General features: G+C 39.1%; 1 protein-coding gene across 2 annotated transcripts in view; it reads right to left on the bottom strand.

Moving 5' to 3' along the window:
• The window catches only part of HLCS (holocarboxylase synthetase), a 151,676-nt gene that overhangs the window by 108,734 nt on the left and 25,495 nt on the right, over nt 1-17,447 (bottom strand). The window lies entirely within an intron of this gene.

Raw genomic sequence — 17,447 nt, 5'->3', positions numbered from 1 at the left:
TTGTAAGTTCTATTTAACGTAGAATTTCTTATCTCCTGCTCTGCTACTAGCTTGCTATACCCTGCAAGAGCTCCCTATGTGTGATTAAAGTTCAATTTACAGAGCAGGAGATAAAAACTTTGAATGCAAGTTACATCTCATTGAAAATGAAACCACTGTTTTCATGCAGGCTGTGTCAGTCACAGCCAGGGGAGGTGAGGCTAGGGCTGTATAAACAGAAACAAAAGGGATTTAACTCCTAAGCAGCATTGAATTGAGCAGTGAAACACAAAAACTGCTTCATTAAGCTAAAGTTGTTTTGTCCCTTTAATCTAAACATGTAACAATCTTTATAGCAATACACGTTCACTTCCCCACTACGTAATCAAGTAAAAAATGTCAACCTGTCAAAGTCTACAAAAATCACACTGAACGCACTAAGCATAGACCAAGACCTCACACATATACACACGTTATCTGCTACCAAATGAATAAACAGATCAAGTAAACGGCCATAAGCTTGTTCTATAGCAAACTAAAAGCGGAACCAGATCATTTTCATTGCTACAGACACTGGCAAATTTACAGCATGCGTAATCCTTTCAGGCGGGTCATATGTTGGAGTAATGCACAGCTAGGTATGAGCTAATGATCTGAAAAGGCCACTGTAACAACATTTACATTGTTATTTAACCTTTATTTAATTCTTCCACATATCAGTTTAAAATGATCATGGAAAAGGGTTAGTGTCATTACCTATTCAGGTTATACTTCATTTAGATTGAATTACCAGTATCTCAGTGTGAAGGCAACTATCTTCAAATCAGCATCACAATTTTCAATGCATTAGTAACAGTTACAGATATAAAAAAAAAAAAACACAAGGCCGTTTACAGTGTAGGCTTGAACACTTTAATACACGGATCAGCCACAACATCAGAACCACTGACAGGTGACGTGAGTAACATTGATTATATTGTTACAACGGCTCCTGCCATGGGGTGGCATATGTTGGGCAGCAAGTGAACAGCTCTACTCTTGAATTTCATGCATTGGAAACAGGAACAATGGGCAAGCAACAAGTTCTAAGTGACTTTGACAAGGGTCAAACATTGAAGGCTAGTCGACCGGGTCGGAGCATCGCTAAAACGGCAAGTCTTGTGGGATGTTCCTGGTATGCAGTGGTTAGTACCTACCAAAAGTGGAGTAAGGAAGGACAACCGGTGTACCAGCATCAGGGTTATTGGCACCCAGGGCTATTAGCATCAGAACTGGACCATGGAACAATGTAAGTGGGTACACATGTGTGTTGTTTACCTGGGGAAGAGACAGCAGCAGAATGCACCATGGGAAGAAGACACTGCTGGAGGCAGTGTTATGCCCTAGCAATATTCTGCTGGGAAACCTTGGGCCCTGCCATTCATGTGGATGATATTTTGACATGTCTCACCTATCTAGAGAATGTTGCAGACCATGTACACCTCTTCAAGACACTGGTGTTCCCTGGTGGCAGTGGCCTCCTTCAACAGAATACACATCCTGCCACACTTGTTTAGGAATGGTTTGAGGAACATGGCAGAGTTTAAGGTGTTGTGTTGGCCTCCAAATTTCCATATCTTAATCCAATTGACAATCTTTGGGATGTGCTGGAACAACAAATCCAATTCATGGAACTTGCAGGACTTGTTGCTAGTGTTTTGGTGCCAGATACCACAGGAGACATTCAGAAGTCCCATGGAATCCATGCATCAGAGTTGTTTTGGAAGCACAAAGGGGACCTATACTATATTAGGCAGGTTGTTTTACCCTATGCATGGAGACACTGAACTTTCCTCATGCATGGATTCTGAATCTGTGTAAAATCTGGTTCATCCCCTCTTATTTAGTACCCATTTATTCTGGCTCCCAAAATTTCAGTAATATTTAGATTGGCCTCTTGCCCACTTATCAACTTAGGTTTCACAAGCACAGTTTACCCTGTTCATATAAAATGGATGTCGGAAGCCATTACTGTATATACAGAGGGTGTCTATTTCTCAACAGGAATCCTATAGACTGTAAGCTTGTTTGACCAGGGCCCTCTTCAACCTATCGTTTCTGTAAGTTTTCTAGTCCTATTTATAGTTAAATCCCCCCTCTCATAATATTGTAAAGCGCTACGGAATCTGGTGGCGCTATATAAATGGCAATAATAATAATAAAATGAGTCCCCCAATACTACTTGCCCATGGAGGTATCTTCCCTCCAAACACTGGTGTAAAAATGACAACTTCTTAACGTACACAAATCTGGTCATCGATTTACTGAAAAGTACAGGCATACAGTAACTCTCAACACCTTTATCATGATTCTGGAAACGTCAATTTGTAGAAATTGATTTTTATTTATGTTTTTTAAACATCATGTGCAACATAGTTAACTAGGACTCTAAAAGGGTTAATTCTGAGGTGGCTGCCAGGTTCTGCTCGAACAGTATGTGAAAGTGGTCACAGGGTCACTTTGAATTTGTTTTCATTAAGTTTGGGGGGTCAAAGATCCTTTTCTGCCGTTTTAAAAAACACACCCACTGCAAGCGATCGGTAATTGAGCGGATTATGCAATGTATAGACAGCAAGTCAGTGACTGCTTCACTGCGGAGAATTTGCTTACATTATTTTTTTTTTTTATGAAAACATCTGTTATAATTAATAAATCCCTTTTTTTAAATAAAATCTATGAACATCTCTTTCCTGCTGTACCATCTGCATGATCCACAAATGAACAGGCATATAATGTACAGCGCTACGGAATTTGCTGGCGCTATATAAATAATAAAACAAACAATAATAACGCATGATTACTAAATGGGGAAACATGGACAATTGTAGAGGCATTGCAAATTTTGGAGAGAAAAAAAATATATATATATTGATAGATATTCTCCAACTTCACTTCATTTTTAAATTCCTCGGGAATTATAATTAAATATTTATTTTCCCAAAGCTACATTTGAATTCTGTATTACAAAATTCTATATATGGGTATACAATGTTTACACAGGGGTTTATTCAGAAATGTAGCAAACTCAAAATTAAAACTGCAAGCTTTAGGTAAAAAAAAAAATAAAAAATGCAGATTTCGAAAAATTATCCAATTTGGCTATCGTCACAATTTAGTTAATTTATGCCAAATTTTTGAATTTATTTTTCAATTGCCGACACATTTTGCGTTTAGGGAATATACCAAATAGGGTTATGAATCATTTTTTTCTGCATTAAAAGACGAATATATGGTGCCCGGTAAACTTGCGTCTAAGAAATTGGCCTTACGTTTTGAAGCTCAGGGTTTACCTGTTCTTGCAGACTAAGACGGATCTGGAAACAATCTAGTGAATAGCTCCCTCATAATCAGTTTGTTTATTATAGGAAAACAGCTAGGTCAGGAGCTAAACCCTATCCGAGTGCAAATAGAACTGCATATTGATACACCCATTGCATAAGAAAACAAGGAAATAACAGAAGAAAAACATATTGGGGTCTGAAGAGTGACTGTGTATATTTATTTAGAAATCTCGCTCCATGAATGAGCAACGCTGTTTCATAATGTGTTTTCCCAATGTGCAATTTGGTCTAAGCTTGAAGTGTTAAGGAAACTCAGACAAAGAGGGTGTAAAATCTACTTTATTGCTGTAAAAATAATAACTGAGGTTTGAAGCTGGCTTTGGTCCACTCAGGCAGCAACGAAAGAAATAAAACCGTTCTCTCTTTTTTTTCTGCTTGTGTTTTTACGGATTACTTTATATAGAAACAGTTTTTTTCCCACTGTGATTAGTGGTCGTGGCAGGGTCCCCTAAAGCCTGGGGAAACACTAAGCATCATGGGACCCTCTAAACTAGACTTGGGTAGGGTGAGAAATTTCGGTCCTGCCAAATCAGTTTTTCTTAAGAGATCACAATTTTTTGGGACACACGTAATTTGGTCGCATGCGGATTCAGAAAACAAACCACCATTGCATAGTTCAGAAATTCTACTAAATACCCAATTGACAACAACGGCAGATAGGGCAGCTAGGACAGGGAACATATGAATCCCTACCAGAATCAATACACAGAGACATGAGCTTAGCGAGCCCACAGGTAACTGACACGACGCGTAGACACCACAAACATACCACATGCGAGATCACCCGTCATAGGATCCCACACCAATCACAAACATCCACGAGCGACAAGGAGAGCCCGTAGACACTGTCTACTACAAATAGATTTGTAGAAAATAACAAAGGAGGGGAAAAAAATACACTATACCTTACACGTGACGATGGGACGAAAATAAGAGATAAGTCATAATACTGGTAACCTATTTACAGAGAATCATATGGCGTAGACATGTCTTGAAGCTACGTTTGTCACTACTAAAGGTCTGCGAACCTAACTTTCCTGTTATATTTTCCACACATGTCTTGGAGCTACGTTTGTCGTTACTAAAGGCCTGCAAGCCTAACTTTCCTGTTATATTTTCCATACATGTATTATTTAAAAAAAAAAAAGAAAAAAAAAAAAGAAACATACTGTAACAAAGTAATGGAGCTCTGCTACATGAAAGGATGTTTTATGATCAAAATGTCTGACGCCAAACTTGTTTGTCGATTGTTTTTCATGACGGCCTGCGAGCTGAATCTTCATGTTATCTTACAACCAACAAATAAAAAGATTTACAAAAAAAATAAATACCCAATTGACCCAAATTCAGATGAGTTGCAGTTTGGTCCAAAACAAATCTCCGATTCTATTCTAAACTCAGAATGTCATTCTGCCAAGATAGATCCCATGCACAGTGTACAGGATGAAAATAGACATACATAAATATATGTGTGTACAGTTGTAATCAGAATTATTCAAGCCCCCTCCCGCCCCCCCCCTCCCCCATTGAAAACCAGGTTAATTGTCAAAATTTAGAGAAGTTCAGTTGTTTGCAATGAACAAATCAAAAAAATACATTGAAATAGCTCAACACAATGTATGCTTCAAGTGGTTTCCCCAAATTCAGCTGAAAATGCAACTTATGACTTTTCCAATCTCAAAATTATTCAACCCCCTGAACAGAATCCCTCACAACAGCACAAATATACAAAACAGGTATTGTCTCAAGCACACCTGATGCAACTAATCAAAGGCTTCGTAGTTGCACCAGGTGTGCTTGAGCTGGACCACTTGAAATACCTGAACGGGCAAGGGGTTTGTTGAGTGTAACATTTACTGCATGTTAGAAATATGCAATATGCAGTTCCATAGAAACTGCAGTGTTTACATTGCAGCACTAAGTGCAAAAGGGACAATGAGCTGAAGTGGTCTGGGTGCCCTCAGTGTCCCTTTACTTACTAAAAGTGCCAATTTCTATTAAAACTTGCACATTTTTTTTCCCCGTTTTACAAAATGTGCTTTAGAGGTCTGGAGCGTCCCTTTAATGTAAAAGCATCCCTACGTGCCCAATATTTAAAATGACCGTGTTATGCAAAAACATCTCCATTAATATAAATATCACCTGATCAGAAAATACACAGCATCAAAGCACACAACAAAACAAAAAAAACTCTAGTTTAATTAAAAAAACAAAAAAAAAACACAACGATAAACTGAAGTCAATAATCCAAAATATTACACATTTTTATAACACCAATCAACATCTAAATGCTTTCCAGGGTGATCATCCCTAGTTGTGGTCATAATGTCAGCAGAGCAAGAGTCCGTCAAGAAGTCAATATCGGTCATCTGTCTTTAGCCATTGTCTTGTAGTTGTATGCAAAATGCACGTTACTGCCAAAAGGGATTAGGCTCACAGTATAGAAATGAATATCTGTGCCTCGTTCACATACAGAAGGATTATTCAGAGTTAGAAAGTCATGAAGCCTTGAAGATCCTCTGTTTGCAAGGGGCTTGAAAATGGTGAAATGTTTACATTTGTTACAGCTGCCCTTTTCAGATAAAAAAAAAAAAAAGGCGCACTATAGCTATAGATCTGAGTTCAGAGCACACAGCATCAGTGAGGGTTTCAGGGCAAGTGGGTCACTTTGACCATGTCTTTTAGAACGTATAGTGTGCCTGTTAAAGTTACAGTAACTTTATTAGCATGCTGACACGGAACTTTGATAATGCGATATGTTGACGTTCCATTGCCCCATGTATGGATTCATTATTGTAGGGCAAAGGTTTCATTTTCTGGTGGAAGTTTTGTTATTTATTCGGCCCTTTCCCAGAGAGTTTAAAGAAAGTTTAAAGAAAGCCATGGATTTTTTTTTTAACCATTTAGTAGATATTCCCCAAAGAAAGCATGCACCTTTTCTGCAGATTTTATTTGGAGGTGCATGTAAACAGCTTTAAATAGCTCCAGACCTGCCTTCTGCAGCCTTTGCAAGTCCCCCCTCTATCCCACATACAGGCTATCAGTCTGTGCCAGAGAATTCCCCATTCAGAGACTTCTCATTGACCACAGCTTTCCAATGAGCTTTGATAATGCGATATGTTGACGTTCCATTGCCCCATGTATGGATTCATTATTGTAGGGCAAAGGTTTCATTTTCTGGTGGAAGTTTTGTTATTTATTCGGCCCTTTCCCAGAGAGTTTAAAGAAAGTTTAAAGAAAGCCATGGATTTTTTTTTTAACCATTTAGTAGATATTCCCCAAAGAAAGCATGCACCTTTTCTGCAGATTTTATTTGGAGGTGCATGTAAACAGCTTTAAATAGCTCCAGACCTGCCTTCTGCAGCCTTTGCAAGTCCCCCCTCTATCCCACATACAGGCTATCAGTCTGTGCCAGAGAATTCCCCATTCAGAGACTTCTCATTGACCACAGCTTTCCAATGAGCTGCAATAGAGCTACTTGAGAAGGTTGGGAGGCCGGCACAATCTACCCCAGCACACTCGCCACTTGCATTAGCCTGGTGAAACTATCAGAAGACAACAATAACTTCCATGAAGGCGGTTAATTTCCCTAGTTAGAAAAGTGCCGACCCATTAAAAAAGTTGCAAACTACAGACATATAACGCAGTACATCATACTGAAGTGCTTTATGTGTCTGAAGTCTTTCTTTAAAAATATTAGTGTTCCAAATGCTGTACCAATTACAATTATTTATACAGCGCCAACACGTTCCGCAGTGCTGTCCCCGTTACAAACCATTATACAGCATCAACACGTTCCGCAGTGCTGTACCCGTTACAAACCATTATACAGCATCAACACGTTCCGCAGTGCTGTACCCGTTACAAACCATTATACAGCATCAACACGTTCCGCAGTGCTGTACCCGTTACAAACCATTATACAGCACCAACACGTTCCGCAGTGCTGTACCCGTTACAAACCATTATACAGCATCAACACGTTCCGCAGTGCTGTACCCGTTACAAACCATTATACAGCATCAACACGTTCCGCAGTGCTGTACCCGTTACAAACCATTATACAGCACCAACACGTTCCGCAGTGCTGTACCCGTTACAAACCATTATACAGCATCAACACGTTCCGCAGTGCTGTACCCGTTACAAACCATTATACAGCACCAACACGTTCCGCGGTGCTGTGCCCGTTACAAACCATTATACAGCACCAACACGTTCCGCAGTGCTGTACAATAGGTAAACTTGATAAAACACTAAATTCGATTGACAAACTGGAACAGCAGGTGAAGGGGGCTTTACAACAAAGCAACAGGATAAAGCCTTGTTAGCGTTACCTCGCTTGCTGGGGGTATGATTAGGACATTATACACAAAACAAAATATGTGGCATTCAAAAAGATTCCAAGCTAGCAACTATGGTATTCAAAGTGACATATGCAATACAAAATGTGGTGTAATACAAAAATTATTTTATATATAAATATAATCCCCATAGCCATTTCCTTTAGGATGCAATTCATTTAAAATGTATTTAAATTTAGAAGATAAAAACAAATAAAATGGAGTTAAACCATTTCTTTGGACTCAAATAATTGTCTCAAAGCAGTTTCGGAACCCATATAAAAATCACAGATGTCACGGAATATTATTAGAACGTCCAAGTATTTTTATTTTTTTTTCGCTGTTAAAATTATCCCATACAAAAACAATATATATATATATATATTTTTTTTTTTTTTAAAGTTACGACATCTGTGCAAACAATACCAAAAATGCGTTAACGAGCAGTTCGACTCTTTTGACATGGAGGACAAAGGACTTCTTGTCATACCACATTTACATCCGCAAGGCCAACAAACTTTTCACCCATTTACAATCTGGTACCACAAATGGGAAAAGTTATAGACTATATCAATTAAGTACATGAAAAGAGCAAAGCCGCATTTTCCGAGTGCACTAGCATATATTTCTCCCACGGCAAACATTAATTTGTGCACATTTTTCAATGGTCCAATTGAAGTGTCACACATCGATGACATTATATCAGCTTTAGAGACTAAATAAATCCCATTTTCAGGTGCAGTTGTTTTAATATGAAGTTATATAAATCGGCAAATTTACGTCATATTAAACTTTTTTTTTTTCTTCATGATGGTTGTACGCAGTTAAAGGTTGAAAGTCCATAGGCTCTAATTACTATGGGACTTTTTTCTTTTTTACTGTCTAGCCATCTGTCCACAGATTTAGGGGGAAATTCTAAGCCAATTCCTTTCCTTGCTAAGAACATTTCATTCGCGGTATTAAGTTTAGTCTTCTTCATCCTGTTTTACGGGTTCACTTTTCATGGGGAACGGTAATAGGTCTCTCCAGACCTCAACGTGCTTTACAATTATTTTATTTTACAACATTTTTGGTAGCCAAGAACAGTACAGTTACAAGGAAGCTGGGAATATCCAAAGTGGAAGAAAAACGCTCTCGTATGATTTGATACTTCGTAAATTTCCATTGTAGACTTTAAACTAGACAAATGATTTAATAGGCAGACATTTTCCTGCACAGGCAGTTTATAGGTGATCGACGTACACCAAAAAGATTGAGTAAGAAAGTAACAAGGAACAAGGATAGGAAGACGCTTATACCGCGATTTCATGAATCAAGATTCTAAATTCCATTAAAGAACATGTAAGAAAAGAAGGTCTATATTTCTTCATAAATACATTTATGTATAGTGACTTAACAAGAAGAGGTCAAGCATTCAAAATGACTGCAAGAGCAGTTTCCAGGAAAGTCGTAAGGTCCAGAGAAGTCACAGGATTCACTTGTTATCGTACTAGACCAGGTCCGCACAACCTGTGGTCCCCCAGATGTACTTGACTACAACGCCCAGATTTCTTTGAATGAAACAGATAGCCAGGGAATCATGGGAGTTATAGTTCAAAACATCTGGGGGGCAGTAGGCTGTGCAGACCTGCATTAGACAGACCGGAATCTAACCCGTTAGAGTCCTAGCTGAAAGTATGGTCAAGATTGACTTGGGAGAGCTTCATACACGGCATTCAAAAAGAACTCCAATCTAAACCCACAGACTAAGCAGTACTAGGTAAGGCAGCTTGTGTTAAATTATACAAAAAAAATTAAAATAAAATAATAATGTTTAGGAGGATCCCATATAGTTTACTTATATTGAAAAGAAGACCATGCTCACATGTCATACAGTCGAAGCCAGAGCTTAAAGGACCACTCTAGGCACCCAGACCACTTCAGCTTAATGAAGTGGTCTGGGTGCCAGGTCCAGCTAGCTTTTACCCTTTTTTTTATAAACATAGCAGTTTCAGAGAAACTGCTATGTTTATACTGAGGGTTAAGCCAGCCTCCCGAGCCTCTAGTGGCTGTCTCATTGACAGCCGCTAGAGGCGCTTGCGTGCTTCTCACTGTGAAAATCACAGTGAGAGCACGCAAGCGTCCATAGGAAAGCATTATGAATGCTTTCCTATGCGACCGGCTGAATGCGAGCGCGGCTCCTGCCGCGCATGCGCATTAAGCCGATGACGTTGCGAGAAAGAAGAGGAGGAGGAGGAAAGCTCCCCGCCCGGCGCTGGAGAAAGAGGTAAGTTTAACCCCTTCCTCCCCCCAGAGCCCGGCGGGAGTGGGTCCATGAGGGTGGAGGCACCCTCAGGGCACTCTGGTGCCAGGAAAACGAGTATGTTTTCCTGGCACTAGAGTGGTCCTTTAACGCTAGATGGCAGAATAATAACAGAGCCTGAATGAAAATACAACTGGAATATGCAGTATATGTCTTGTTACTGCAAATGTCACCAGCATCATTTGTGTTGGGTTCTCCACTGGACCGGATTCAGCTTCATGGAAATACAATGTGTAGACTGGAGCGGTCCTGGGATCCATTCCTTGTGCATGAAAAGAGGGCACAAGACGGACCACACGTTACAGTATCAAACAAGCAGACTTGATTTACTCTTGGTACCGAGCAGCAGATTTTACATCATCCACTAGATGGCAGGCAGGAGAATGCCACATAATACTGGGTCTCATACACTGAAGGGCAGAAAATAAAAGAATAAAAAATCTTACCATGGTTATTTTCTGCACAAATATTTTTTTAATTTTTTTTGGGGGTGGGGGGAGTACCTATGTTCCCCACTTATCTGCTCCACCATACTCTAGCAAAAATACAAAAGAAAATGGATTGATGGGTGAAAGGCTGCAATGGATATTTGATAGATGGATGAACATAATCAGCAGCCAGCAAAAATAATGAACTTTCATTATGAGCTATACAGTATAGATAGAAATGCTCCCTCTAGTGGCCACTGTACAGTTACGTTCAGTGAAATTTCCAGGAAATATGATCATTTGTGCCATTAAAACTTAAACAGCATTGTATTGCCAACATACTGCCGTTTAAACTTTACCTACTAAGCACATGATCTGTGTTTGCCACTCTCTGCTATGTGTAAAATTTGGCAAAATCTGACACAAGATGCATACACTTTCAATGTAGTTTTCATGAATAGAATAAAATCTCATTTTGGTTTGCTACTTATATATTGGGGTTTGCAGGCTTCGGATCTGCATTCTGGATCAGCACTGAAGAACAGTGCGTTTGCCTCTCATTTACTTTTATAAACAGGGCCAAAAACGGAGGACCTTTGCAAAGAAAGCATGATAATTGTATGAATCCATCTTCTGTTCTGTACGCAGTTTATTAATGTCTCCAGGAAAGCTCTATACACATACCATACATTTTGCGTATACCTGGACTACTAGAAGAAAATTAATTCTTGACTCCATAATGGCAATCAGATTTCTCCTTGGATCAACAACCTGTTTACATACATATCGATTATATCCTTGAATATTCTGTCTATGCAATATTCGAGAATATTCTGTCTGTCTATGCAATATTCAAGCCTTTTTTAACTATCTATAGAATCCAATAAGACAACCTCTTAAAGCAGAGAATTCCACATCTTTATTGTTCTTATTGTGAAGAACCCTTTCCTTTGCTGTAAGTGAAAACTCCTTTCTTCCAGTCTCAGTGCACGACCTCTTGTCTGTTGTATATTCCTGCTAATCAACAGGTTAGCACATAGCGGTTTGTACTGTACCCTGTATATATTTGTATAGTGCGATCATATCCTCTCTGAGGGGCCTGTTTTCTAAAGATAACAATTACGGTTTCTCTAGCCTTTCCTCATAACTAATGTTACTAATTTTGGAGCTCACCTTCTGCAACAGCCTTCTTTAAAACCGGTGCCCAAAATTGTACTGCCTATTCAAGGTGGAGTCTCACCATTGAGAATTTAAGGCGTTGTGGAATAAGTTGGCGCTATATAAATGCCAATAATAATAATTCGTAAAGAGACAAAATTATATTTGGACCACGTTAATTGAACCCCCCTTTTCATACACGAACGCTCCTTACTCCATATTGCATACTGTTGCCCAGTTTGTGATCTATAAGTGTTCAAACTGCAAAATGAGACTTTTGATGCGAGAATAAAGAGACACAATGGGGGGAGAAGGATAGAATGACATCCTGTAACTATGAATAGATAGAAGATGAAAATGTGGGAGACCGGCACAAGGAGATGGGGAGATACAAGTGATAAGATATATACGGAATGGACACACAAGTAGGGGACCGGAAGGGGAGGGAGAAACGAGTAAGCTTCAGGAAAAAAGTGGGGGGTGAGAGTAATGCAGGAGTGGGAGAAACATGGAGACCTGGATGGACAAAATTACATCCAGAATCACACAAATGCACACTAACATTTACACCCACATTACAGACATTCTAACTGCAATAATAGTGGCATAACATGGAAATAATGGAACCCGTGTCAAGATATTGGCAATAGAAACTCTTAAAAAGGCAATCCATCCACGCCAGAAGTGCTGCAACAAGTTACACAGCAGAATCTACCACGTACAATTAATTAGGGCTGATATTGAGGATGTGAAAATCAAGCTTTGCACGGCGAGTATATTTACGGAATATTGAAAATCACTCTTATTCAATTAGCAATGTCAATATAACAAGCTAAACAGAGAATAGTGTCCATTAAACACTGAGTTCATCCTGTGTGTGCAGAATGACCTACTGGAAAAAGGATGTAGAATTACCCACATATCAGAAAACGTCATGGGCCATTGCATTCATAGCTACTAAAGCGGTTGTATCCCATCTTACTTGCAGAACAAAAGTTCACTATTAGTTCTCCACCAGCAGAGGTCAGTCACGTAGCACTAAATAGGACATCAATTTATGAATTCACTTTTAACCATTGTGTAACTAATCAAGAGTGCCTCTATAGCTGTGTTATCTAAGGCAATCACCAATGGGTGGCTGTGAGATATAGCCATAGATCTTTAACCTTTGCATATCGGTCTTTGCGATTCAGTATAGGATTAATAAATGAACATTTAATATTAAACCAGTTAGTTTTTTTTACCTAAAATTACTGAGCTTTTCATGTTTTATATATACACACACACATTGGAAACATGTTCCATAGCATTGTACAATGGGCAGACAAGACAGATAAAATCAATGACAAACATATTCAGACATAGAGGAACAAAAGGGTGAAGAAGGCCCTGCTCCTTGCCATTACGAGATCCTCCTTTATCATCCTTTCCCATATTTACCCAATACTTTATCTACTTCACTGTAAGCGCCATTGACCTCCTCAATATATTTGCACTTCTGCCTGCTCCTATTATCTTGATATGGATGGAAAAATTGACTGGATGGAAAAAATTTGTCAAACCGACTTAACAGGGCTTGCAAGCTAGGCTCTAAGCACCGCCTACAGGCCCTGTCAGTCAAGAGTTCTAAGAATTACACTTCCTAGCTTGCATACCAACTCATACATCAGCACTGACAAAGAGGCACATGTACACATTGTTCCACGGGAGCAACCATTACCATGACCAAAGATTGTCCCCGTCCTCTATGATGATGGGTGCTAGGCGTCTACAGACACCACCAGGACCAATCATTACAGAGACAGGTCACTTGTTGGAATTGCAAGTGCCTGCTCTCAGGGAGCAGTTTCACCAAGTTCTTCCTGTTCAGCATGCAATGCGTGCTGAGAGCCAAGACACAGAATTACCAGTGCATAAAACAGCTACAAGCTCTGCTTTAAAAAAGGCACACTCCACTGTCCAAAAGCAAAAATAAGTTTATTCCCAAAACAGTTTAGTAGATATGCCCCCTATTGTGTATTTTTTTTATTGGAAGTATATAAATAACAAAAAATGTAAACAACACGACATGCAAAAGCAGATCTATTGTCTGCAGCCTTTGCAAGCACTCCATCCTCATCCCAGACTTTCGGGACTGTCCAATCACAGGCTTCCTAATGTAGTTCCTACAGGCTTCCTAATGTAGTTCCTAATGTAGGTCCAATCACAGGCTTCCTAATGTAGTTCCTAATGTAGGTCCAATCACAGGCTTCCTAATGTAGTTCCTAATGTAGGTCCAATCACAGGCTTCCTAATGTAGTCTTTGCAAAGCAAGTGCGGCCTCTTGAGTTTAGCTCCACTGAGTTAACCAAACCAGGAAGGAACAGGAAAAGTTGACTGATATAAAAGTGACAATTTCTATTGAAATCTGCAGCTTTTGTCAAATGAAAGAAAAAAAAAGAAGAAAAAAGAAAGAAAGGACACATTATTCACACAAAGCACTTCAGCAAGCTAAAGTTCTTTATGGGTCTGGGGAGTCCCTTAACCCCTTAAGGACAGAGCTTCAGAAGCTTGTCTTTCACTTAATGACAACGGCATTTTTTGCCATTTACGTTCAACTGCAATTTGCATTTTACCAATTTATTGCACCGACGCATATTATACACCGTTTTTTAAAGGACAGAAAGGGCTTTAATTTGATGTAACATACATATATATATATATATATATTATATATATATATATACATGCTTATTTGTTATAAAAAAAATACAGAAAAATGCAAAATAAATGAAAAATGTTGTGTTTGTTTTTACAGTTTTTGCAATAATAATGTGTGCACAATTAGTGCAGGTGCATTTAGTTGTTCTGAATTACAGAATATATAATGTGTCTGGGATTTTCAGTTTTTTTTGGTAGTTACAGGTCACAAAGCACAAGGAGTAAAATAAACTTTAAATGTGGAGCGAATTTAGAATTTGTCTCAACATCTCAACATTCACAAATATACATTTCTGACATTCAAAAACATAAAAACAAATCAGTGACCAATATAGCCACCTTTCTTTGCAAGGACACTCAAAAGCCTGCCATCCATGGATTCTGTCAGTGTTTTTATCTGTTCACCATCAACATTGCGTGCAGCAGCAACCACAGCCTCCCAGACACTGTTCAGAGAGGTGTACTGTTTTCCCTCCTTGTAAATCTCACATTTGATGATGGACCACAGGTTCTCAATGGGGTTCAGATCAGGTGAACAAGGAGGCCATGTCATTAGATTTTCTTCTTTTATACCCTTTCTTGCCAGCCACGCTGTAGAGTACTTGGACGCGTGTGATGGAGCATTGTCCTGCATGAAAATCATGTTTTTCTTGAAGGATGCAGACTTCTTCCTGTACCACTGCTTGAAGAAGGTGTCTTCCAGAAACTGGCAGTAGGACTGGGAGTTGAGCTTGACTCCATGCTCAACCCGAAAAGGCCCCCACAAGCTCATCTTTGATGATACCAGCCCAAACCAGTACTCCACCTCCACCTTGCTGGCGTCTGAGTCGGACTGGAGCTCTCTGCCCTTTACCAATCCAGCCACGGGCCCATCCATCTGGCCCATCAAGACTCACTCTCATTTCATCAGTCCATAAAACCTTAGAAAAATCAGTCTTGAGATATTTCTTGGCCCAGTCTTGACGTTTCAGCTTGTGTGTCTTGTTCAGTGGTGGTCGTCTTTCAGCCTTTCTTACCTTGGCCATGTCTCTGAGTATTGCACACCTTGTGCTTTTGGGCACTCCAGTGATGTTGCAGCTCTGAAATATGGCCAAACTGGTGGCAAGTGGCATCTTGGCAGCTGCACGCTTGACTTTTCTCAGTTCATGGGCAGTTATTTTGCGCCTTGGTTTCTCCACACACTTCTTGCGACCCTGTTGACTATTTTGAATGAAACACTTGATTGTTCGATGATCACGCTTCAGAAGCTTTGCAATTTTAAGAGTGCTGCATCCCTCTGCAAGATCTCACTATTTTTGACTTTTCTGAGCCTGTCAAGTCCTTCTTTTGACCCATTTTGCCAAAGGAAAGGAAGTTGCCTAATAATTATGCACACCTGATATAGGGTGTTGATGTCATTAGACCACACCCCTTCTCATTACAGAGATGCACATCACCTAATATGCTTAATTGGTAGTAGGCTTTCGAGCCTATACAGCTTGGAGTAAGACAACATGCATAAAGAGGATGATGTGGTCAAAATACTAATTTGCCTAATAATTCTGCACTCCCTGTATATATTTATATAAAGTAGACACCACAGGCTATTTACCTAAGGTTGTTTTGACACTTTCTACGTAGCCATTTCACCGCCAACTACTGATAAATATTGGAGTAAAATTGTGTTTTTTGGGGGTTTTCGCACACAAACTTATAACAAAGAACTTCTCATGTGTATTTTGTAAAGTTGGTGTGTACTATTCCTGTACAAAAGTTTTATTTTGTGTTCAGTTACATCTGCTGAGTAAAATGACACCCCCATTGTATGTCTTTGGCACTATTTTGTGAAGCTACAGTGCCATATAGGAGACCTGTCCTTTTCAGTATTCACAGTCAAATTTTGAGAGACGGATTTAATGAGCCTATGCTTCCATTTGGGGTATTATAGTAGTTTGACTGTTCAAAAAAAACCCACAAAGGCCTACCATTTGTAAAAGTAGACACTCCAGGGTGTCTCATAAGGTGCATATTGTGCCTTAACATGCCCCCATTTTTTCACCAATATATGCCAAAGTATGTGGTAAAAAATAATGTTGTGCATTTTTTACATACGGATTGCATTTTTGCTGGGCATTTTGTATACTTCATATGAGCCACCAAGTTCAAAACCCCAAAATTATGCTCAGCTAAGTCTTCTGAGTAAAAATACATCCCCAAAGAATGTCTTTGGCACTATTTTGTGAAGCTACAGTGCCATATAGGAGACCAAGCCATATCAGTTTTTACCGAACTTTGAATTTTAACGCTGGGCCTATGTGCAATTTCCAAGCATCTTCGCAGGTTTTAAATTCAAACTACCCCACAAAAGCCTACCATTTCTTAAAGTAGACACCCCAGGGTCGTTCAAAAGGCATATTTTGAACCTTAGCGTGGGATAATTTTTCCGCTAGCTTGTACCAAGTGTAGTGGTAATAAGCATTTTTTTCTGCGTTTTTGACACACAAAGGGAGTTTGCACAGTACATTTTGCAAACCTTATGTGTACTACCACTGTATAATACTTCATATGTTGCTCTGCTATGTCTGCTGAGTACAAAAATACCCCTATATGTACCTTTGCCAGGTATATGTGGATGTTGAAGGGGCACATTTTAGACGCAGCCATTCAGTTTTTTTTCTAACTTTGAAGTTTTACGCTGTGTCCATGTTCCAATTTGGAGTAGTTTAGATGGTTGGTTATTGAAACTTCCCCACAAACACATACTATTTATTAAAGAATACACGCTGCGGTAATTCAAAAGGCATATTTTGAACCTTGGCGTGGGATCATTTTTTCTCTAGTTTGTTCCAGGTGTAGTGGTAATGAGCGTTTTTAAAGGTATTTTTTAACTTTTTAAAACTTTTTTTTACTTTTAAAACTATTTTTTAAACTTTGGTTTTGCTTATTAATTTTTTTAAAAATGTTTTACCGTTAACCCCTAACTAGCAATAATCAGCACTAACCGTAAATTCCCCATTTTCCCATAACTCCCACCCACCCCAGCTAGCAAAATATTTAATTATACAATATTTAAATTAGTTAATTAAATAAATTGAACCCCTGAGGGCTAAAAAATAAATAAAAGTTAATCGTCAGGGGATAAAAAAAATTAGATCACAGTATAATACTGAGATCTGTA

This window comes from Pelobates fuscus, chromosome 1, assembly GCF_036172605.1.
Source record: "Pelobates fuscus isolate aPelFus1 chromosome 1, aPelFus1.pri, whole genome shotgun sequence".
Classification (NCBI taxonomy): domain Eukaryota; kingdom Metazoa; phylum Chordata; class Amphibia; order Anura; family Pelobatidae; genus Pelobates; species Pelobates fuscus.
Note: the sequence above shows the minus strand (reverse complement) of the source record. Positions and strands in the feature narration are given on the sequence as shown.